The 24,384-nt window shown below is 45.4% G+C and overlaps 1 protein-coding gene across 2 annotated transcripts in view; it reads left to right on the top strand.

Annotated features, from left to right (window-relative positions):
- ATXN10 (ataxin 10) overlaps positions 1 to 24,384 on the top strand; it is a 157,503-nt gene that overhangs the window by 130,238 nt on the left and 2,881 nt on the right. The window lies entirely within an intron of this gene.

The raw sequence follows: 24,384 nt of genomic DNA, 5'->3' as shown, positions 1-24,384 counted from the left end.
CCTAGAGTTAGAAGAGAGAGGCTATAGAGAGAATTTGGTAGCTAATAGTCTTGTAATTACAGCAGCCTCTGCGCTGTTACAAGGCAGCAATGTGCAAAACAAAAGAATACAGCAGCACTCTGTAAGCACTTCTGATATCTGGTCCCATTCCTAGAGTTAGAAGAGAGAGGTTATAGAGAGAACTTGGTAGCTAATAGTCTTGTAATTACAGCAGCCTCTGCGCTGTTACAAAGAAGCAATGTGCAAAACAAAAGAATACAGCAGCACTCTGTAAGCGCTTCTGATATCTGGTCCCATTCCTAGAGTTAGAAGAGAGACCTAATCAGGGAAACTCAAAATGGTTGTGTGTCTATAGAGAGAACTTGGTAGCTAATAGTCTTGTAATTACAGCAGCCTCTGCGCTGTTACAAGGCAGCAATGTGCAAAACAAAAGAATATAGCCGCACTCTGTAAGCACTTTTGATATCGGGTCCCATTCCTAGAGTTAGAAGAGAGACGCTATAGAGAGAATTTGGTAGCTAATAGTCTTGTAATTACAGCAGCCTCTGCGCTGTTACAAGGCAGCAATGTGCAAAACAAAAGAATACAGCCGCACTCTGTAAGCACTTTTGATATCGGGTCCCATTCCTAGAGTTAGAAGAGAGACGCTATAGAGAGAATTTGGTAGCTAATAGTCTTGTAATTACAGCAGCCTCTGCGCTGTTACAAGGCAGCAATGTGCAAAAGAATACAGCCGCACTCTGTAAGCACTTTTGATATCGGGTCCCATTCCTAGAGTTAGAAGAGAGAGGCTATAGAGAGAACTTGGTAGCTAATAGTCTTGTAATTACAGCAGCCTCTGCGCTGTTACAAGGCAGCAATGTGCAAAAGAATACAGCCGCACTCTGTAAGCACTTTTGATATCGGGTCCCATTCCTAGAGTTAGAAGAGAGACGCTATAGAGAGAATTTGGTAGCTAATAGTCTTGTAATTACAGCAGCCTCTGCGCTGTTACAAGGCAGCAATGTGCAAAACAAAAGAATACAGCAGCACTCTGTAAGCACTTCTGATATCTGGTCCCATTCCTAGAGTTAGAAGAGAGAGGCTATAGAGAGAACTTGGTAGCTAATAGTCTTGTAATTACAGCAGCCTCTGCGCTGTTACAAGGCAGCAATGTGCAAAAGATTACAGCCGCACTCTGTAAGCACTTTTGATATCTGGTCCCATTCCTAGTGTTAGAGAGACCTAATCAGGGAAACTGAAAATTGTTGTGTATGTATAAAGAGAACTTCGTAGCTAATAGTCTTGTAATTACAGCAGCATCTGCACCGTTTCAAGCAAGCAATGTCCGGGCAAAAGAATACAGCAGCACTCTGTAAACGCTTTTGATATTGGCGCACATCAGGTCCTCTTGCTGGAGAAAGATGAGACCTAATTAGGGAAACTCAAAATTATGTGTCTAAGGAGAGAACTAGGTAGCTAATAGTCTTGAAATTACAGCAGCCTCTGCGCTGTTACAAGGCAGGAATGTTCAAAACAAAAGAATACAGCAGCACTCTGTAACCGCTTTTGATATCTGGTCCCATTCTAGAGTGAGAGGCTATAGAGAGAACTTGGTAGCGAATAGTCTTGTAATTACAGCAGCATCTGCACCGTTTCAACCAAGCAATGTCCAAGCAAAATAATACAGCAGCACTCTGTAAACGCTTTTGATATTGGCCCCATTGCTGGAGAAAGATGAGACCTAATCAGTTAAACTCAAACTTGTTGTGTGTTTCTAGAAAGAACTCGGTAGGTAATAAAGCACTGTAATTACAGCAGCCTCTGCGCTGTTTCAAGCAAGCAATGTCCAAATCAAAAGAATACAGCAGCCTTATCATGCGGTGTTTGGCTCTAAACTCACGGAGTGTCATGGCAGCATCTGATGCAGTTACATAGATTGAAAAAAGACCTAGGTCCATCTAGTTCAACCTTCCTCCACCAATTTCACACTGCAGAGTCTGAATCTTCTCCCTATGCTTCCTTTTGGTGCTTCTGAGTTACACAGACAGGCTCAGGCGTCGTCCAGCTGTGTGCTCTTTACGGATCAGGCTTGCAGTAGATAATTTCTGCTACCCTGCTTGTTACATCTTGGATCACATGTTGTGGGAGACCAATCACAGTCACTCACCACCTTTTTAAGATAGAGGAGCCTGTCTTCCCATGCCGACTATAGCTTCCATTTGCTGTCCTGCTGGTGATTGTCTCGCTTTATGCGTGTAGTTGTTGTGGAGTTTTCTTGTTGATTTCTCCCTGCTCTTATTTTCCACCTCATCAATTGTTGTCTAATACTCCTGTGTGAGCGTGCTGAGGGATCGAGTTTTGGTTTCCCCTGTTTGTTTGTTCAAGCATGTTTCTACCGAAATCTGACCCCAGGTCTCTCCTACACGTTCCCAGTGTTGATGTATACTGGTCGTCTCTCTTGGGTATCTATACAGCTTTATCTTCACCTCCACCCACAAGTGTTGGATTGGGTTGAGGTTTGGGGACTGTGGGGACAATCCAGCTCCTCTACTACATTGTCATTGAACCATTTCTTCGCCACTCTCTGCATATGCTTCGGGTCGTTGTCCTGCTGGACACTGTCGTCCTTTTCATACCCATAGGACTCGAGTGTATGAAGTAACTCTCCTTATAAGATAGTACTCACATATAGCTCAACATTGAGACCACCATCCATCCTGGTCAAGTATCCAACACCTTTGGCTGTGAAACACTCCAATATCATCAGGCTTCCTCCACCAAACTTGACCGTTCCTTCAATTTCTCGATCTGTTGACGCCTTATTCCCTTGTTTCTTCCTGACCGCTTTGCACGTATCAGAGCCATCTATTGCCTTTCGTCTCATCTCTCCTAATCACCTGTTTCCAATCTTCTACTTTTCCTAGTTTTTGGCAAGCTCAAGCCAACGCTTCTTATAACGATATTGAAGTCGAGGCTTCTTCACCTTTTTTCGGGCCACCATTCCAGACTTGTGTAACGTGCGTCGCCCGGTGCTTGGATGGACATCTGTGATCTCACTATTATGAAGCATACGAGTCGCCTCCACTGCCGGGTTTGTTGCACCAGAACTTATAGACCTTGTGATGAGGGACTTGTTGACTCCGATACTTTGCCTGGACGTCCATCTCTTGGATTTTGAACGCATGGATGGACTTCATTTCGTATTCTTCCAACTATCATGGCCTCACATGATGCAGTTTGACAATTTTCTGCATAACTAATCACATACTAAATAGTTGCAGGTCAAATTTATGTATGAGATAGACGAGATGATTGTCTATAAAATGAAGGTCATCTCAGGTGGATGATGAGATAAGAAGCCTGAAAGTCAAAAGTTCAGAACACGTTTTACTTGTCAGTGTCGATGAAACCTCTCCTGGAAATTTGAGCTTGTCTCCCTATAGGGAACGTGCTAGTTAATAAAGTCCTGTAATTACAGCAGCCTCTGCAAATATGAATGCAGATCCCCTTAATGGAGCCCATATCTACTATATAGTTGTAGCGCCGGCGTCCCTTGAGAGATGACGACTTATCGCCCCTGCCAGAGTCAGGTCCTTCCCCAGCCGTCCACGTGTGCTGCTGCTTCCTTCTCCCGCGGGGTCTGTGCACGCCGCACAGGCTCCCTGGGAATGTGCTTAGAACATTAGAAGAGGTATGCTCACTGACCCTCCTCTTAAAGAGCCAGCGCGCCATTTCCTGGAAATGCCTCTCAGCCTATGTCTGAGAGGCACTGTGTATTTAAGGCACCCTCCCATTAGTGGAGGTGCATGCGCAGCATTCCTAGTTACTCAGTGTCCTGTCTGTCTAGCTAGTTGTCAGGTCTCGTTATCCCTGTGTCAGTCACCTGTACCCGAGTCTGCCTTCCCATGTCTATCTGTCTTTGCCGAGCCCACCATACTTGTCTGCCTCGGTCATTCCACCTGTACCGGTTTGCATCAGCGTCCGTACCAGAGTTAGTCTCACTGCCCTTGGAGTTAAGCCCTTCCCGAGTTAATCTCCTATCCTGGGGGTCAGCTACCATGGTCCCGGTCCCTGACCTGCGAGTTAAGCGCCACCCACTAAAGGGTAACTCTGGGTCCCCATGTGGTCCACTAATCCCCCTCGCTGCCCCTACACCGGCCGTGAGCTTTACGACAGGAAATATGCCTTTGTGTAATTCACCTACTGCAGTTATGGACCCATTGGATTCTTCTGGATTTGGCTTGGAGTGAAGCTAGGGAGCAGAGGCTAAGGAAATTTTGAGCAATTTAAGATTACCCCCCCCCCATAGTGAGGGGTTTTGCGCAGGTTCATAGTCGTAGGGTCTGTGAGCCATAGACTGGGTTTACATTTAGTGGATGACTGCAAAGCATGATGCCAAGCTGGCAAACATAAATCTTAATTGGGCAGAGGAAAAGTCATGGCAGCAGTTGGTCAGCAGTTGTAGACGGGAAGAGATCAGGACAGGTTGGAGAGAAGGCAAAGGGTGCCTTATTAAATTATATCAATTAACTTATTAATTATATTAACTTATTAATTAACCAGATTCCCTGAACTTGGCACCTCTGGCCTTTTTAAGAACTAAAGAACTTCTGAAGCCGGGGTACAGATATAAAGAAACCTTTTGGAGAAGGCTATTTATGACCTTCATCAGATACATGGCCTTCATTGATTTGACCATTTCTTGTGTCCCACTATTCTTTTAAGAACTAAAGGTGGAACAGACCCCCATAATGGTGGCAATCTTCTCAAGCCAGGGTACAGATATAAAGAAACCTTTCGGAGAAGGCTATTCATTACCTAGAGGAGATGCATGGCCTTCATTGACCATTTCTTGTGTCCTACTGTCCATTTTAAGAACTATAGGTGAAAGAGACCCCATCATGGTGGCATTCTTCTGAAGCCAGGGTACAAATATAAAGATACCTTTTGGGAGAAGACCATTCATGACCTAGATCATTGATTTCACCATTTCTCATGTCTTACTGTCCATTTAAAAACTATAGGTGGAAGAGACCCCACTACGGTGGCATTCTTCTAAAGCCAGGGTACAGATATCAAGACAGCTTTCGGGGAATTCTATTCATGACCTCTATCAGTTACATGGCCTTCAGTGACCATTTCTTGTGTCCTATCCATTTAAGAACTATTGGTGGAAGAGACCCCATCATGGTGGCATTCTTCTGAAGCCAGGGTACAAAAATAAAGATACCTTTTTGGAGAAGACCATTCATGACCTAGATCATTGATTTGACCATTTTTTGTGTTCTACTGTCCAATTGAGAACTATAGGTGGAAGAGACCCCACTACAGTGGCATTCTTCTGAAGCCAGGAAAGCTTTCGGGGAAGACTATTAATGACCTCTATCAACCTTCAGTGATTGACCATTTCTTGTGTCCTACTGGCTATTTAGGAACTATAGGTGGAAGAGACCCCATAATGGTGGTATTCTTCTGAAGCCAGGGTACAGATATCAAGAAAGCTTTCGGAGAGGACTATTCATGACCTCTATCAGTTACATGGCCTTCAGTGATTGACCATTTCTTGTGTCCCAAAGGACTCCAAAACGTATAGCCCTGTAGCACCTGTTTTTTTTCCAGTTGGCACATGTTGAACACATTTCGATGTCTCTCCAGTACGGTACGAAGTATTGTTAAGTCACAGTCTCTGTTTTGGCCTCGTACATAGATCCAAAACATAAAAACGATTCAATGCCAATTATGCGCGGTATGCGTGTGATGTGGCCGACCCTACGCTCGAGCCTTTATGAGGCCACCAATTGACTTTCAAACAGAACCACAAACTGGGCTGGAAGTCCACAGCGTACAGTAATGGTTTAGCTATTCATTAAACATCATTTTCATCCACAAAATTGACTTTATTATAAGACTGAACGAGGCGGATCTTCTGATTCTGTGTGATGATAAATGTGCAGCCTGACCCAAAATCGGCTTGTTTTGGTGGTGGAGAACTTTTTTTTTTTTTTTTTAAATGCAAAGGAACAAAAGTTTGTGGTTTTTCTTTTATTGTTGTTCTTGTTCCGATTTAGCCAATGATTTGGTTTCAGCCTAAAGATGGTGCTCGCCTGGGCCTCCATAGCCTTACAAGAGTACTGCGTGAAGACGTGAAGATGACTGCTGAGTAGGACTATCCTGGTCCAACGAAGATCATTTTTGGAAACTCTGAAGAACATCTCATCTCAAGGGTGTACCTACCATGGCAGAACATGGCAGCTGGTTTTGAGCCCCTGAAGAGGAGAGATCATGTTGGCTCCATCCCTCTTTTTGGCTTCCTACCCTTTTTTAAGACGTAACTTTCCAATATAGGCTCTTTTCTGTATGAAGAATAGCACCAGTTTGGCCATTGTTACTTGCATCCTGCATTTTTTCAGCATTTTTCTCCTCTACAAGGTCTAGCTCGAATTTTCAGTTGTCTCTGAGCTAGAGGGTGGAGAGTAGCTGTTTTTGATGTCTCCTTTTTGCTTTTTTTTTTCCATTTTAGCACATGCTCTGTCATTCTAGGTACGGGGTAGTACCAAGTGCACGGCGAAAGGGAAGGGAAGAGAAACCCTGTGTCTAGGGAAAGAGAAGATGACCCCTGACCAAACCTACTGCTGGTCCCTGAGGTCTCACAACATCCTAGATAGGTTCCTCAGCTATGCGCCAAGCCGGATACCTGACCCTAAGTATCCCTCATGCTGGTCCATGGGGTATCTCACCACCCTAGATAGGTTCTGTACCTTTTCACCGAGCCGGATACCTGACCCTAAGTATCCCTCATGCTGGTCCCTCGGGAATCTCACCACCCTAGATAGGTTCTGCACCTTTGCGCTGAGCCGGATACCTGACCGTAGGTATCCCTAGTGCTGGTTCCTGGGGTGCCTCACCATCCTAGATAGATCCGCACCTATGCACCGAGCCGGATACCTGACCCTAGATATCCCTAGTGCTGGGTCCTAAATAGGGAACGGATGGAATGTGCTCTTACTCAACCCCACTAACCCCTATATGGGGACACATGGGGAAAATGCATGAACTACTTATCTTCTACAGATTACTCAGGGAGAAGTTCAGGAAAGCTTTTTGCAACGATACCACAAAGGAGTACAAGCCACCTGCTTGTACCCAGGGATTGAATAGAAGAATATAACCAGCACCAGTCCAAAGGAAGGGGTATATATGCACAGAGAGAATATTGATGATCAGCAGGTGGGTGGAAGGCGAGCTCCAGCTGGGTCTAAAAGGGGAAGGGATAAATCTAGCAGGAAAGTTAGCTATACCACTGAATACTGACAGCAGGAACAATGGAAAGTAAGGGCTCTTGTTATGCAGCCAAACGCTGTGACCTTCTATGGCCTGAAAACACGACTGTCTGTCACCCGTGACATGCTCAGAACTAGTAGCATCAGCAAGGAGTATATTATGCAGCTCTTCTAAGGTTAGTTGATGCAAATCCAGCTTTGTCTTAAGTTTAGCTGCTCATGACCTTCCCAATTGCCTTTTTCTGCCTCTGCTTGTTTCCTCACCATGCTGCTCCCTGCCTCTGCTTGTTTCCTCACCATGCTCCTCTCTGCCTCTGCTTGTTTCCTCAGCATTCTCCTCTCTGCCTCTGCTTGTTTCCTCAGCATGCTCCTCCCTGCCTCTGCTTGTTTCCTCACCATGCTCCTCCCTGCCTCTGCTTGTTTCCTCACCATGCTCCTCCCTGCCTCTGCTTGTTTCCTCACCATGCTCCTCCCTACCTCTGCTTGTTTCCTCAGCATGCTCCTCCCTGCCTCTGCTTGTTTCCTCAGCATGCTCCTCCCTACCTCTGCTTGTTTCCTCAGCATGCTCCTCCCTGCCTCTGCTTGTTTCCTCAGCATGCTCCTCCCTGCCTCTGCTTGTTTCCTCAGCATGCTCCTCCCTGCCTCTGCTTGTTTCCTCACCATGCTCCTCTCTGCCTCTGCTTGTTTCCTCACCATGCTCCTCTCTGCCTCTGCTTGTTTCCTCACCATGCTCCTCTCTGCCTCTGCTTGTTTTCTCACCATGCTCCTCTCTGCTTCTGCTTGTTTTCTCACCATGCTCCACCCTGCCTCTGCTTGTTTCCTCAGCATGCTCATCTCTGCCTCTGCTTGTTTCCTCACCATGCTCCTCCCTACCTCTGCTTGTTTCCTCACCCTGCTCCTCCCTGCCTTTGCTTGTTTCCTCACCATGCTCCTCCCTGCCTCTGCTTGTTTCCTCACCATGCTCCACCCTGCCTCTGCTTGTTTCCTCACCATGCTCCTCCCTGCCTCTGCTTGATTCCTCACCATGCTCCTCCCTGCCTCTGCTTGTTTCCTCACCATGCTCCTCCCTGCCTCTGCTTTTTTCCTCACCATGCTCCTCCCTGCCTCTGCTTGTTTCCTCCCTGCCTCTGCTTGTTTCCTCACCATGCTCCTCCCTTATCCATTAGTTACAATACTAGCTGTAACTTGACACCTCACTGTTCCGGCAGTCCATCTTTAAACAGAAAGGAATTGTGCTATTTTGTCTTTCAGAGTAGATGGTGGAAGGAGAAATGGCTCTTAAGTGGAGCAAGACGTTTTGGGGTTTTTTTCTTTTCTAATATGGTATATTACAAAATTTCTAATATTTGCTTATACTATGGGTTTATGCAAAGTCTATGGAAACTACAGTGACCCTTTACGTCCCATTACTCAAAACATTCTTGTAAATGATAGCCGGCCCAAAATGCACAAGATCCATCGCTTTACTAACCTAGAATTAAATATTCCATAGTAATGTAATATACCATGATATAATCTGATCTCTGGTTTATAATAAGATGCTCATTAATGGGTTTTATAAAAAGCTGAGGATACAAAAAAAAAATAAAAAAAAAAAAAAATGGTCAAGCACTGATCCTTACAAGCATCATGGCTCCCATCACCGAACAGTGGTACCTATGGCGAATGATCACTGCGGCCATATACCGTGGTCCTCTATCATCCAGGGAAATGGTAACATTCTTGTTTTCAATGGGGTCCAAGAGGAAAGCCGATGTCTGACTCCTTGGGCATTGGCTTCTCTCCCCTGACATCTTTTTTGGGAGAGTCTGGAGGCTCCCATAACACATCAGATGGTCAGTGAAGTCGGTGGGTTTAGCTGGCTTTCACATAATGCTTATGGGGTCCCAATAGGGCTCATTTCATAGGACTATCAGAATGTGTTTCGCTATAGGTATGTATCTTCATTTGCACTAGTATGTGTTTCGCTGTGGGTATGCTCCTTCAGTTGCACACATACAAAAAAAAAACTTGCAAAGTTGGAGAATTTCCACAAGGTTAGTAAACCCAAAATTTGCTACTATAAATTTCTACGTTAGGGCTCATTTCATAGGAGACCAGTTGACATGTATTTTTCTGTGATTATGCTTCTTCATTTGCACATATACAAAGAAAACTTGCAAAGATGGAGAATTTCAACAAAGTTAGTGAACACAAAACCCGCTGCTGTAGGTTTCTACGTTCGGGCTCATTTCATAAGAGACCCGTTAAACCGTTAATGTGTTTCGCTGTTGGTATGCTTCTTCATTTGCACACACAAAAAAAACTTTCAAAGATTGAGGTCGTCCACAAAGTTACGGAACAGAAAACCCCCGCTACTATGCATTTCTACGGTAGGGCTCGTTTCATAGGACATAGGAGACCAGGTGAACCATTGTGTTTTGCCATGGGACTAACACAAAACCCACTACTATAAACTTCTACAGTAGGGCTCATTTCATAGCAGATCAGTTGAACCATTAGTATGTGTTTCGCTGTAGGTATGCTTCTTCATTTGTGTGTGCGCGCGCGCACACACACACACACACACACACACACACACACACACACACACACACACACACACACACACACACACACACCTACACACACCTTGCAAAGATGGAGAACTTCCAAAGAGTTAGTGAACTCAAAACCCGCTACTATAAGTTTCTATGCTAGGGTTCATTTCGTAGGAGACCTTAGCATGTGTTTCACTGTAGGTATGCTTCTTCATTTGCACACATATATACACACACACACAAAAACTTGCAAAGATGGAGAACTTCCAAAGAGTTAGTAAACACAAAACCCGCTACTATAAGTTTCCACGTCAGAACTCACAAGTTGAACCATTAGTATGTGTTTCGCTGTGGGTAGTCTTCATTTGCACATATACAAAAAAAAACTTGCAAAAATGGGGAACTTCCACAAAGTTAGTAAACACAAAACTCGCTACTACAAATTTTTACGTTAGGGCTCATTTCATAGGAGACCAGCTGAACCATTAGTATGTATTTCGCTGTAGGTATGCTTCTTCATTTTTGCTCACACACACACAGACACACACACACACACACGACATCATCTTTTTTGGGAGAGTCGGGAGGCTCCCATAACACATCAGATGGCCAGTAAAGTCGGTGGGTTCAGCTGACTTTCACATAATGCTTATGGGGTCCCAACAGGGCTCATTTCATAAGAGACCACTTGAACTATCAGAATGTGTTTCGCTGTGGATATGCTTCTTCATTTGCACACACACAAAACAAACTTGCAAAGATGGAGTACTTCCACAGAGTAAGGCCCGTTTCAGACATCATCATTCATTTACAGTGGAAGCGCGACACCATGTGGTTGTGTGCTTCATGCACAACCGAATTTGTCCACATGGTGTCGCGCTTCCTTTTTAAATGAATCTACTGTACTACATGCGTGCCGTGTCCGGCATCTGACGAAATGCTAGATGTGTAAAAGGTGCCTTAGTAAACACAAAACCCGCTACTGTAACTTTCCACGTTAGGGCTTACAAGTTGAACCAGTAGTAGGTGTTTCGCTGTGAGTATGCTTTTTCATTTGCACATATGCAAAAAAACTTGCAAAGATGGGGAACTTCCACAAAGTTAGTGAACACAAAACCCACTAATATAAGTTTGTACTTCTCGCAATTGCTGAATTGTAAAGCGCTGCGTATTATGCTGGCGCTATAGAAATAAAGCTGTATTATTATTATTATTTAATTGCATTTTATTTGTTTTTTTGTTTGTTTTTTTTTTTTTAGGTTTTGCTATAACTGTTTTATTTTTGTATTTTTATTGTGCGTTTGAGTAAAATTGATCCTTTTTTTTTTTTTTTTTGTATTTCCCTTTAAGCTAGTCATTAATATTGCTGAGATCCTCTCCATAGAGCTCACAGAATAGGCGGCCGGGGGTCTTCACTGTGTCTCTTTTGTGTCCATGAGAGATTGTTCCCCTTGAATTGTTGATAGGTATTAGTTACGGAGCCATTCGTAAAAAAAAAAAAAAAAAAAAACTTTCATCCCTTCGAGCTTTTATTTCATGTGAAACAGATAAGAGTGGGGCGAGCAGCACAAAAAAAAGCTTTCACCCCTTTGTGATGTGGAGAGCCGCACTTGAATACGGCCCAGTGTATAATATCGAGGCTAAACTGGTTGTAATCCACTTGTTATGGGACTTCAGTAACTGGAAATCTCCTGGCAGTGAGAACCCTGTACAAGCCATTTGTTCTCCACTAGCGCATTCGCTCGCGGAGAGTCACAAGTTATAAAGGGTGAGTGCCGGCTGTGTCCTCTCAATCACAACTCATTGACCAAAGCCGCGTTAAGTGTGCCAATAGCCGAGAAAAAAAACCCCTTCACTGGCAACAATGACTTATAAATGTGTGTTCAGATACAAGGAGTGGATGGTGTTGGAGAAGAAAAGCTATTTATCCTCCATGATCTGTTTTCTCATCGCCTGTGACTCATTCATCCTCCATTATCACTTACCCAAGTGGGTTTGTTGATCTGTTGAGCACTTCCCCTCGTTATATAATGGGCAGACTGTGTTATTTTGTGTGGAACTTTTACGGGAAAAGAAACAATACTTGGAAATATCTTTAAATGAACACGACGGATCCTTCCCCCTTCCCCCCCGTACGCCGATTATTTCCCTAGGCCCTTGCTGGCCCTGAACTCAGATACTAGTCTCGCTACTACAATAAGACAAATGAGTGGTGAAAGACGCAACAAAAAAAAACTCCTTGGATTCTTCCATAGGAAACTTCACCGCTGCAAAAGTAACGACACCACAGCTATGCAACAATGAGCTCCTTTTACATGGTCAGCATAGGAATGAACTATAGCCGGCATAGGGAGGTGTGTGTGAGGAGAGGGGGGGTGGGGGAGACACCACTGCTATGCAGCGATGAGCTCCTTCTGCATGGTCAGCATAGGAATGAGCTATAGCCTGCATAGGGAGGTGTGAGGAGAGGGAAGAGGAGGAGACACCATTGCTATTGCTATGCAGCGACGAGCCCCTTCAACATGGCCAGCATAGGAATGAGCTATAGCCGGCATAGGGAGGTGTGAGGAGAGGGGGGTGGGGGAGACACCACTGCTATGCAGCGATGAGCTCCTTCTGCATGGTCAGCATAGGAATGAGCTATAGCCTGCATAGGGAGGTGTGAGGAGAGGGAAGAGGGGGAGACACCATTGCTATTGCTATGCAGCGACGAGCCCCTTCAACATGGTCAGCATACGAATGAGCTATAGCCGGCATAGGGAGGTGTGTGTGAGGAGAGGGGGGGGTGGGGGAGACACCACTGCTATGTAGCGATGAGCTCCTTCAACATGGTCAGCATAGGAATGAGCTATAGCCCGCATAGGGAGGTGTGAGGAGAAGGGGGTAGACACCACTGCTATGCAACGGCGAGCTCTTTCAACATAGCCAGCATAGGAATGAGCTATAGCAGGCATAGGGAAGTATGAGGAGAGGGGGGGAAACCAGACTTCTAGATTTAGTGGGGTTATGCTTTACTTCTACTCGCAACTACAATTAACATGAGGAAGGTAAGAAGTGGGTGGTGAAAGAACAAAAAGCACTCCTTGGATTCTTCTGTAGGAAACTTCGAAGCTGCAAAAGTAACGATATCACTGCTATGCAGCGATGAGCTCCTTCAACATAGCCAGCATATGAATGAGCTATAGCCGGTATAGGGAGGTGTGAGGAGAGGGGGAGGGTTTACCTGACTTCTAGATTTGGTGGGGTTATGCTTTACCCCCACTCGCTACTACAATAAAACATGAGGAAGGTAACAAATGGGTGGTGAAAGACACAATAAAAAGCACTACTTGGTAAGTTCCATAGGAAACTTCGTAGCTGCAAAAGTAACGACACCACTGCTATGCAGCAATGAGCTCCTTCAACATGGTCCGCATAGGAATGAGCTATAGCCGGCATAGGGAGATCCTGACTTCTAGATTTGGTGGGGTTATGCTTTACCCCCACTCGCTACTACAATAAAACTACATGAGGAAGGTAAGAAATGGGTGGTGAAAGACCCAACAAAAAGCACTCCTTGGATTCTTCTGTAGGAAACTTCGAAGCTGCAAAAGTAACGACACCACTGCTATGCAGCGATGAGGTCCTTCAACATAGCCAGCATATAAATGAGCTATAGCCGGTATAGGGAAGTGTGAGGAGAGCGGGGGAAACCTGACTTCTAGATTTGGTGGGGTTATGCTTTACCCCCACTCGTTACTACAATAAAACAAGGAAAGCATAGGAATGAGCTATAGCCAGCATAGGGAGGTTTGAGGAGTGGGGGCAGAGCTCTATACTAGGAATAATGTAAGGCATTGTTCCATTTGAGGCACACTAGCATCATGGCCTCTATATATTAATCAAGCCTTGATTTTGCCATGTGACTACAGGTGTCAAGCCAAGAAGCAAGCGGGGCAACACAGCAGGATCACCAGGGTAATATCACGCCATGGGAGGGGAGGATCCCCGGAGAGCAGCGGTACACCAAGGACACGATACAATGGAAGGCCTAGGTCCAAGGGAGAGGGGAGTGGGATCACTTCCTAACACTCAACTGAGGCTGATCCCTGTACTCCCTAATGTCCGCTAGACAGGTCCTTTCCACTTGTACACCGATCAGGTGCTTAGGCCCTTGCTTGCCCTGAACTAACTGTGATTAGTGAAGGCCAGTGAGACGCTAGTCTCGCTACCAAAATAAGACAACATGAGGAAGGTAAGACAAATTTAGGGATGCCTAGTACCTACAGAAGGATATATCTGCTCTGTAGCTTTTCCCTCCAGCTCATAGATAATGATCTGAAATATGAAACCCTTCTCTTACTGATTTATCCTAATATATTTGAAAATATTTTTCGTTCAACCATAATATTGCACAGAGTTTTGTACAAACTTCGCCACCTGTCATGGCGGCTTTGGGCACTGTTCAGATTGCAGATTCTGAGACTCCACACCGATTGGTTTCTCTGGTGTCTTAGCTCAACACAGGCAGACTTGGGCGTCGACCTGCTGTGTGCTGATTCATAGGCTAGCAAAAGTTAATCTCTGCTGGTCTGCTTGCTCCTTTGGGCATTTGTAGGGAGGCATCTCACATCTGCTTCCCTCCTATTTATGCTGGTTGAAACCTTCCACCCATGCCAGCTATAGTTTATTCTTTGTTGGTCTGTGAAGTGTTGTGTCCCAGGCTTACTGGTGAAAGCTGTGGTTATTGCTTGGTGCAGTTGTGCAGTTTACCCCTGTTGTTTTGTAGCTTCCTTCCTGCTCTTGCTTTTTTTTTTTTCCTCCTGAACCTCTTATCATCTTTACCTTTTATGTGTGCGTGCTGTGTGACAGAGTTTTGGTTTTCCTTTGTCTGTCTTTATCTGTGGGTTTCATCACACTCCTCTTTTGTCCCTCCATGAGGGGAGTGGGAATCAGATCAGGCCTAGACCTAGAAGGACCTAGGTCTTTTTTTCAACCTATGTACTATGTAAGGGCCAGGAAGGAGACTCGGACCTCTCCACCATCAGGAGTATCCCTGAGTTTAGGAACAGCATAGGGCCCCTCGCTTGAGGGACAGCTTAGGAACCCCGGTTCCCTGCTATCCCATAGTCATCGTGACACACACACACACCACCTTTCTATATTGATGTCGGGTTGGTGATCGGCTGCTGAACTCCAGGCCAGGCTGCATTTTATTGTCGAGTGGCCACTACAGGCGAAATGTGGTATTACAATATTTTTGAATGACCGTCCATACCAGTACATCATTAGATCAAGACCTCCAGCGTGATGGATGCTACTTACTTTTTTTGCGGCGCTTTTCAGCATGGTACTCCTTCCTTATTTCCAACCGGAAAAAAAAGGCTTAGATGGCTGACGTCCTCTGCTATAATACTACGTAAAGGATCTGAATTTTATATTCCGCACATAAACCTCAGCTTTTTAAATGCAGAATGTACATTTCTTTATGTATCTATATACAGTAGTAGCATTTAGCTTTTAGTTTTAGATCCGTGTCCCTTTAAGTGTCTGTTAGAGGAAGCTGTAAAAACAAGGCCTGTAACCACATCATCCAGCCAATGCGAGGGGACAGATCACACAATGTACCATTTTATAGGAAACCTTGGGAGTCCGTATACCACACAATAACAGGAGGCTCGGAGCGCGAGCGAGGAAAATACTCATTTTTAAAAAGAAGCTTTCTCCAACAATAACAAAATAAATAGACAAAATAATTAGAGGGAGAGGAAAAAGTTTCGGGCTGTAGCTCTGTATTTTTAGATCTTTGTTCTTCCACTATGTAGATCAAATTTATGTTGCAGCTCCAAGGAAACCAAAAACTTAAAGAGAAAGCCTCACTTATACCCTCACCACCCCCTCTTTCGTTTGATTGAAACCTTTATTAGGGGAAGGGAATTTCCCTAAAATCAGAAAATTCCCAGTCATTGTTGGGTCATCCTCTACCACCAGTAGATTCATGGATGGGCGACCACCGATCTGGTTTCCTTTACAGCTTCCTCAGGGGTTCTTTGCCACCTATCATGATGCCATGTATATAGGATTTGAGATGAGCAAACTTGAGGTTCAGTTTTTGAACCGAACACCAACATTAAAGGTTCGGAAGCTTTATGTGCGAATTTCACTTGCGCGAGCAACGCTGTGCTCAAGTACACTTGGTGCTTGAATGGCTAGCACTCGTGGTAACATCAGCACGATTAGATGTGGTGTGCAACCCCAAAGGTTTTGGAAAAAGCCCGCCCTCCCTCCTCCAGAAGTGATATATTTATGTATGGCTGGCTGTATGTCGGTGGAGACTCAAACTGCCAATCAGTGACTTCCACCGGGATTCAGGTCAAGCTCGAATCAGTGGAGGCTCGGCTCATTTGCTGCCGGCGAAACAAACCTCCAGAGATCCGCTCATTTCTATATAGAATCTGCCATCATTCCAAGAAATTGCTACTTTATGACATGGCTGACCATTTATGAGGCGTTTACCAGGATCCAGGTTCAACCTTTTATACCATATGGCTGCCCTATTAAAGAATAGGTTATATACGACCTTTCCCTACTGATAATTTAGCCAGGGCTAGAGATGAGCGAACCTGAGGTTCGGTGCTCATACCAAACACAACCCCCCCCCCCCCCCTTTCCCCTCAAAAAACATCAGAGTTCGGGTGCTTTACGTATGCAAACCACTCGTGTGAGCATCACTGCACTCTGCTCTGCCCGGTGCGAGCCGCTTGCAGTGTTTGATCGGCTTGCACTGGGAGTAACAACAGCATGATCGGATGTAGTAGGCACCAAACAAAAAAAAATATGGAAAAATCCCGCCGACCCGCCCCCTGGAATTATTCTATTTATGTTTGAATGCATGTAGGCGCAGACCCGAACTTCTCAATTAGTGACTTAATTGGGGTTGAAGTCCACACCGAAACCCAACTTTAAATAACGTCCGGATGAATCCACCGAACGTCAACGGGTCCGCCCATCTCTAGCCATCCTTCTTTATAACATGGCTGACCACTTATGAGGCTTTCATCAGGATCCAGGTTCAATCTTTATATACCATATGGCTGCGCTGTTAAAGAATATGTTATGATTGGCACTTCCCTAGTGATAATTTGGCCAGGAACACTCTTCATATCGCATAATAAAGGGGTTGACGCCTTTCAGAAGTTTTGATCCCCAGGTCCAGTGCCAAGTCTCCACCACTCGTCAGCATTGGCACCTGCCTTAACGCGGACGCCTTTTGGTGGGTGCGGCGGCTCTACCCAAGCAGAGGGAATATCGTGTCTAGTGCCACTGATTTCACTGATTGGATGTCAACGTGACCTCAACTCCGCAGCCAATGCCGGACAGTAGCAACATCGGGAGTCTCGGTCCTGGAAACTGGGACAATTTGTGCAATTTCTTTATACCAAAATGTGCCCGGAAACCAGATTTATTTTATTTTTTTTTGGGGAAAGGGCATAATCCCTTTAATGGTTTGACTGCTTTGTTCTAAACGATTAGACTCATTAGCCAACACTGGCCAAAGGTGCCACCAATAACACCTTGTGCATTACAAGGGACGTGGTTGTCGAAATATAGAAGAATCTGTTGGGTACCAGTCTACAGAAGCTCGTCCTTTGTATTTGGGCATCAATGTAGTAAAAATCGATCCTCAAAGGTTTAATATGGAGACCAGACCATTGGCCACACTACTCCAACCTGTTTTGAAATAAGAGATGGACAAAATGCGTTGCGTAACATATGCCTGACGAAGGAGCTTGTCCAGCTCTGAAGCGCGTTGCTAAATCTTTTTACTTTACATCCAAATTTGGGCAGCACTATTTTTGTTTATAGTCTTCAAAATGTGTTGTACCATTACTGGAGCCCTGACCGGGCAAACGGGTTTCCACCAATTCATAGGAGTCAACTCGTTAATAGGTTAGGGGAGCAGTTTGGCAGTGTGTTGCTGGTCAGCCAGGAGTAAGGTTGTTTTGTAGGATCTCCCAGTGTTCCAGGACCACACTCGTTCTGCTGCCAGGGGAGAGGCAGTGTGCCTGGAGGACACCATGGAGCCCCAGACCCCCACCCCCTGGTTCCCATCTACAGGGGGTGGGGTGGACAGATGGCAGTAAGAAGAGACACCGAGGTGGTCGACTCGAGGGAAGAAGCTTGTGGCCCACGACGCCTTTCTGGAGGAGCCAGCACCAGCTCAGGCTCCAGCAGTGGCAGAGGTATACAGTAAATGCAAGCTTGTGGATGTTATTGACTGAGGGTTTTTTCGTTAAAAGGATCGTTGTTTCGGGATTTATACAGCATGCAGCACATCCCTTGTTTACTTGATTTGATGATCTACATCAGTGGTCCCCAACCTGTAGCTTGGGAGGCACATGTGGCTCGGGGGCCTATGATATGTGGCTTGCAGCAGTCTTTCAGCTTTTTGCATAAGTACCAAGTCAAGCAAACAGCTATGAAGAGCAGGTCTCCAGACCTTGGTAGACCTGGATCTTGGTATACTGTCTGTGATTTCTGTTGAAAAGCTTTGGCTGTCATTACACCGGTAATGGGGGCTCTGGCTGTCACTACTGTAAGGGAGGTGGGAGGTGGATGTGGCTTGTGACTGTCTTGAAGATGAATGTGGCTCTCACGGTTTGAAAGGTTGGGGACCACTGGTCTACATGAATGCCGCGTGTTCACCGGCTGACCAGTAGAATGTTTACATCAGCCGATGATCGGGAACGGGTCTTCTTATGACCTCTTATCGGCCTGAATGGGCATTTACTAAGGATTTTGGACAGTCTTTCTTCTTCTGGCCACTTATTGTCCAGTTTTAGGGACCAGATGGTCCAACCATTTCGACTTGGATAAAGCAAATGCCCGAATCCATCATCAAGTATTTCAAGATATTACGTAAATTCCACAACTTCTCCAAAACTATTAGCCTTTAGCTATGAATTTTATTATTTTTTTTTATTATTTATTTATTTTTTTTAAACAAAACTACGTAAACCGACCTCCACAGATAATCGTTTTATTGATAACAAATCTGGGGATTACTTGGGTTTTATAAGCCTTTTGGGATTTATCGGCCATGTGCGGAGATACGGATGAGTCAGGGGAGCTGTCAAGTCGTTGAAAGCTTAATGAGCCGAGAATGCAGACAACTCTTTCATTTTTATAAACATTTAATCCCTTAACAATTCTAAACTTTTCGCAGCAACCAAAACACGGCACCTCCGATAGCAACGCGGCCCAGGCTCAACCCGGGTCGCATTGTTTCAACACGTCGCTGTTTGTTCGCATTCAGAGAAAAAATGGTTGAAATTTTAATTATACATTATTGCTTTTTTTTTTTTTTTTTTTTCTCTTACCCCTTAGGCTTTGTATATATATATCTTTTAACATGATGATGGAAAATAATTTTACAATACTCTCTCCTAGTGATTTTTCCCATTCAAGAAGGGGGGGGGCGGCAAATTCCAAAATTGTGAGTTAACCTTATTTTCCATTGTACAAGTAGCTGAGTACAAATTAAGTAATCAAAAATTGGCAACTTTTTGTTACTTACATTTGTCTAAGGGTATATCCGCACGCTGCGTTCTTGGTTTGACAAAAAAAATTGCACCCTCTGGCGGACTTTGACAACTGTAAACGCTGAGTTTGACTAAAAAAAAAAGCGGTAAAAATGCATACGTTTTTGTTTTTTTGAAGGAGAAAGAAAAAACATGGTAGGAGAATATAAGAATGAATAGAAAGAATGGATAGAATAGATTAATAGAGTGATAGCTAGCTTGGCCAGTTCTTTTAATTTTGGGGGGTAAAAAAAATGATGTGGGGCCCCACCCCATTTTTCATATCCAGCACAGGAACCTTGGCTGGTTATCAAAAATAGAGGGGATCCCACGCTTTTTTTTTAATTATTTGATTAAAAAAAAAAAAAAAAAGTGACGTGGGGTCCCCCTAATCTTTCTAAAACCAGCCAAGATACAGCAGACAACTGGGGGCTGATATTATCATCAATATTTGGCCCTCCCCAGCCTAACAATAGCAGCCCACAGCCGCCCCAGAAGTGGCTCATCCATAAGATGCACCAATTCTGGCGTTGGGTCCAGCTCTTACTGTTGCCTTGGGGCGGCGGCAATCGGGGTAATAAGGGGTTAATAACAGCCCATAGCTGCTACTAAGCCCTAGCTTAGTGATGGCAGGCATATATGAGACACCCCCATCACTAATCTGTAAGTGAAAGTAAATAACCGCAAACTCCCAAAAAATCCTTTATTTGAAATAAAAAAACAAAAAAAGCCCCCTCTTTCACCACTTTATTAACCCCCCAAACTGCCCTGTTAGCTCCATGCAGCAACTGAAGGGAGTTGTGCTATCAGTGGTGACGTTACTCAGATTAGCTGCAGCCATAGCTGGAGTCTTCCACCTGTGACAGCAAATCACCCGAGTGACTGAAGTGATCCACGCGATCAGCGGTGCTGTCACTCAAGTGATTTCAGGTCACAGCTGGAGTCCTCCACTTGTGACCGCATCAGACCGCGACTGAAGTGAGCCTCAGGTGGAGGACTCACCTGAGTGACATCACCACTGGTGGCGCGGCTCACTTCAGTCATGGCCTGAACCTCACAGCGGTGAACCTGTGACATCACTGCTGCGACACACGCCGTACTACAGGGCCCACAGCTGTGATGCCAGGGGTTCACTCGAGTTCATTCTGATCGCGGCTCTGTCTACACTCACAGCTGGCAGTCATGTTCTATGACTCACTGTGACAGGACAGAGATGTAGCAGAGCTTAATCGCCGTGGAACCTCATGTGGATTACTTCGGACCTGGGTGTTTGGGGGGTTAATAAAGTGGAGAAAGAGAGTGCTTGTTATTTTATTTCAAATAAAGGATTTTTTGGCTGCTTGTTGTTATTTACTTTCACTTACAGATTAGTAATGGGGGGTCTCATAGATGCCTGCTATAACTAATCTAGGACTAAGTGGCAGCTATGGGCTGCCATTAATTCCATATTACTCCGGTTGCCACCGCACCAAGGCAATCGGGATGAGCTGGGTAAAGTCCCAGGCCTGTTGCATCTAATGGATGCGGCAATTCCAGGTGGCTGCTGGCTGATATTTTAGGCTGGGGGCTCCCAATAATGTGGGTCTCCCCAGCCTGAGAATACCAGCCCTCAGCTGTGAGGCTTTATCTTGGCTGGGTATCAAAATTGGGAGGGGGGGGGGGGGGACTGCACGCCGTTTTGTTAAATTATTTTTTTTTTTTTTACGATATAGACCTGTCCACCGGCGGCTGTGATTGGTTGCAGTCAGACAGCTGTCACTCAGTGTGTGGGTGGGTCTGATGGCAACCAATCACAGATGGGGAAGCAGTGAATATGTATAAGCCTATTGAGTGGGTGCAAAAATACTGCAACGTGCGCATGGAAATTCTGATTTCTCATAGACTTTGCTGGAGAAGCAAAAGCATCCAGTTTGTCATTAACACAGTGCAGTTTAAAACGCGACCAAAACGCAAGAAAAACCGCAACGTGCGCACATAGCCTAAACAGTTTCTTTATCTTGATGGAGTCTCACCTTGAAAACAAAAGTCAAAATGGAGTTGACCCGATACATAAAAAGTGGTCTTCAGTACCAGAAACCTCTTGTGGGCAGATGGGACAAATGACACCACTTGGTCGTCACACTTAAAGGGGTGGTCCACTTGTGAAAAATTGTTTTTAGATGTATGTGTAATTAGGTTTTAAGGAATCTTCATGTCACAGGTGACACAGTCCTGTGGTGTCCAGCTATAGAAAGTCACAGACCTTTCTATTATTTCTACTTGGTTTTCATCCCTTTCCCTTTAGGACCTTGTGGAGTTCCTCACCATTTCAGCTGCTTTTCATCAACACTTGGTGTCTTTATATACCTTCACTTCCAATTACTCGGTGCTGGTGATAGCTCTTATACATTTAACAAGTCTTCAGTAGTGATGAGAGAGTATGCTTGTCACTACTCAGTACTCGCACGAGTATCACTGTACTCGGGCTACTCGGCGGGTATCGAGTAATCTCGCGATACTCGTGCTGTACTCGTGGTCTTCATCCCTGCATGTTGGCGCTCTTTTGAGAGCCAGCCCTCATGCAGGGATTGGCTGGCAGACCACTGCAATGCCACAGCCCTGTTAGTTGTGGAATTGCAGTGATTGGCCGGCCCGCACAGCGTGACCGAGCCTTTATACCGGCGGGCGCGCTGTGCTCTGCACACAGCCATCTCATATTCCCTGCTTTCCCCGCCCACAGGCGCCTATGATTGGTTGCAGTGAGACACGCCGCCACGCTGAGTGACAGGTGTCTCACTGCACCCAATCACAGCAGCCGGTGGGCGTGTCTATACTATGCAGTAAAATAAATAATTTTAAAAAACCGGCGTTGCTGTGTGAAGCTGACAGGAGCGGCGGTGTATTCTGCAGCTCCTGTCACCTTCATGCAGCAGAGCTGGATGCAACGCTGGAGGTCCGTGGATTACGCCGGACATGGAGGGTTTGTCGGGGTTAATAAATTGGTGATGAGGGACTTTGTTAGTGTTTTTTATTTCTAATAAAGGATTTTTCAGGTGTGTGTTTATTTACTGTAACTTACAGATTAATCATGGAAGGAATCTCGGGGAGACGCCTGACATGATTAATCTAGGATTTAGTGGCAGCTATGGGCTGCCAATAACTCCTTATTACCCCGATTTGCCAACGCACCAGGGCAAATCGGGAAGAGCCGGGTACAGTCCCAGAACTGTCGCATCTAATGTATGCGGCAATTCTGGGCGGCTGCTGACTGATATTGTTAGGCTGGGGGGCTCCCCATAACGTGGAGCTCCCCATCCTGAGAATACCAGCCTTCAGCCGTATGGCTTTATCTGGCTGGTATTAAAATTGGGGGGAACCGCACGCCGTTTTTTTTAATTATTTAATTCACTGCACAGTATAGACACGCCCACCGGCTGCTGTGATTGGGTGCAGTGAGACACCTATCACTCAGTGTGGGGGCGTGTCTCACTGCAACCAATCATAGGCGCAGGAAAGCAGGGAATACGAGATTGTTTAATGAGCGGACGGCTTTTTCAAAAGAGGACAAGCCGCCGGAGTTTAGTGAACAGCTGTGCAGCGCCGCGGCAGTGATCGGGGAACGGTAAGTAAGAGAGAGGGGGGAGAATGACCGACAGACTGTGAGAGGGGGACAGACAAGACAGAGAGAGACCGACAGAGCGAGACCGACCAACGGGAGATAGAATGAAAAAAAAAATGACCGCCATCGCTAGTAAAAAGCACAAAACGTGCGTTTTGTACATCGAAGTGCCACACAATGTTTTACGTAAAATCTTTCATGTATTAATCTCAAAAAGTAACATACACCAGCTCTATCTCACTATTGGGTATGTGCCCTTAACATTTCCGCCATGAAAATTCATTTTGGTGTCATTTTGGAAGGTTTTCTGGTGAGTCCGTAAAAAATGGCGTAAAATTCGGACAAAATTGTTCACAGCTGTGACTTTTGAGGGATAAATGCTTCAAGGGGTCTTCCCCATGCTGTTGCCATGTCATTTGAGCACTCTTCTGAGACTTTTGTGACATTTTTAGGGTTTCTACATGCTGCCGGGGGTCATTTCAGAAAAATACTCGGGTCTCCCATAGGATAACATTGGGCTCGGTGCTCGGGCCGAGTACACGAGTATCTTGGGATGCTCGGCCCGAGCCTCGAGCACCCGAGCTTTTTGGTACTCGCTCATCACTAGTCTTCAGTGCAAGCAGTTGGCTTGTATACATCTAGAGAATCTTTGTGGTCGTTTCATTTCTTTCCCTGAGTCATCTGCAGATAAGTTGTTCATTCACTTTCCCCTGTTTGATATCCCTGTGTCTTCTTTAGAGCTTAGTGGGGTTGACTAAGGGCTCATCCCATCCGTTCCCTAGCTAGGGCCTACATCAGGGTCAGCCAGGGTCAGTTATCATGCTCGGCGCATATTTTCCGCACCTATCCATGCTGGTGAGGGAAGCCAGGACCCAGCAATAGGCTTGGTCAGAGGTCACCATCTCACCCTTCCCAAGGCACAGGGTTTCTCTTCCCTTTCGCTATTAGCTTGGTACTTCCCCTTACCTATCGTGACACTTCTTCAGCTCTCAGCCCGGAGTCATCTGGAGATAAGATGTTTGTTCACTTTCCCCTGTTTGATATCCCTGTGCCTTCTTTAGATCTTAGTGGGGATGACTAAGTGCTCATCCCATCTGTTTCCTACCTAGGGCCTATTTCTGGGTCAGCCAGGGTCAGATATCCTGCTCGGCGCATAGGTGTGGAACCTATCTATGCTGGTGAGGGAAGCCAGGGTCCAGCGATAGGCTTGGTCAGGAGTCACCATCTCCCTCTTCCCAAGACACAGGGTTTTTCTTCCCTTTCGCCATTAGCTTTTTACTTCCCCTTACCTATCGTGACACTACTTCAGCTCAGGTTTGATCGCTCAATGTTAGGGTTGTTCAGTGCATAATCAAAAAACCCTTTTCTGTATTGGTAATTCAACAGTATTGTGTGTGGAAAGGGCTGGCTGACTGGCTCATTTC

Source organism: Anomaloglossus baeobatrachus, chromosome 4 (genome assembly GCF_048569485.1).
Source record: "Anomaloglossus baeobatrachus isolate aAnoBae1 chromosome 4, aAnoBae1.hap1, whole genome shotgun sequence".
NCBI lineage: Eukaryota > Metazoa > Chordata > Amphibia > Anura > Aromobatidae > Anomaloglossus > Anomaloglossus baeobatrachus.
This window is presented reverse-complemented; position numbering and strand designations above follow the sequence as displayed.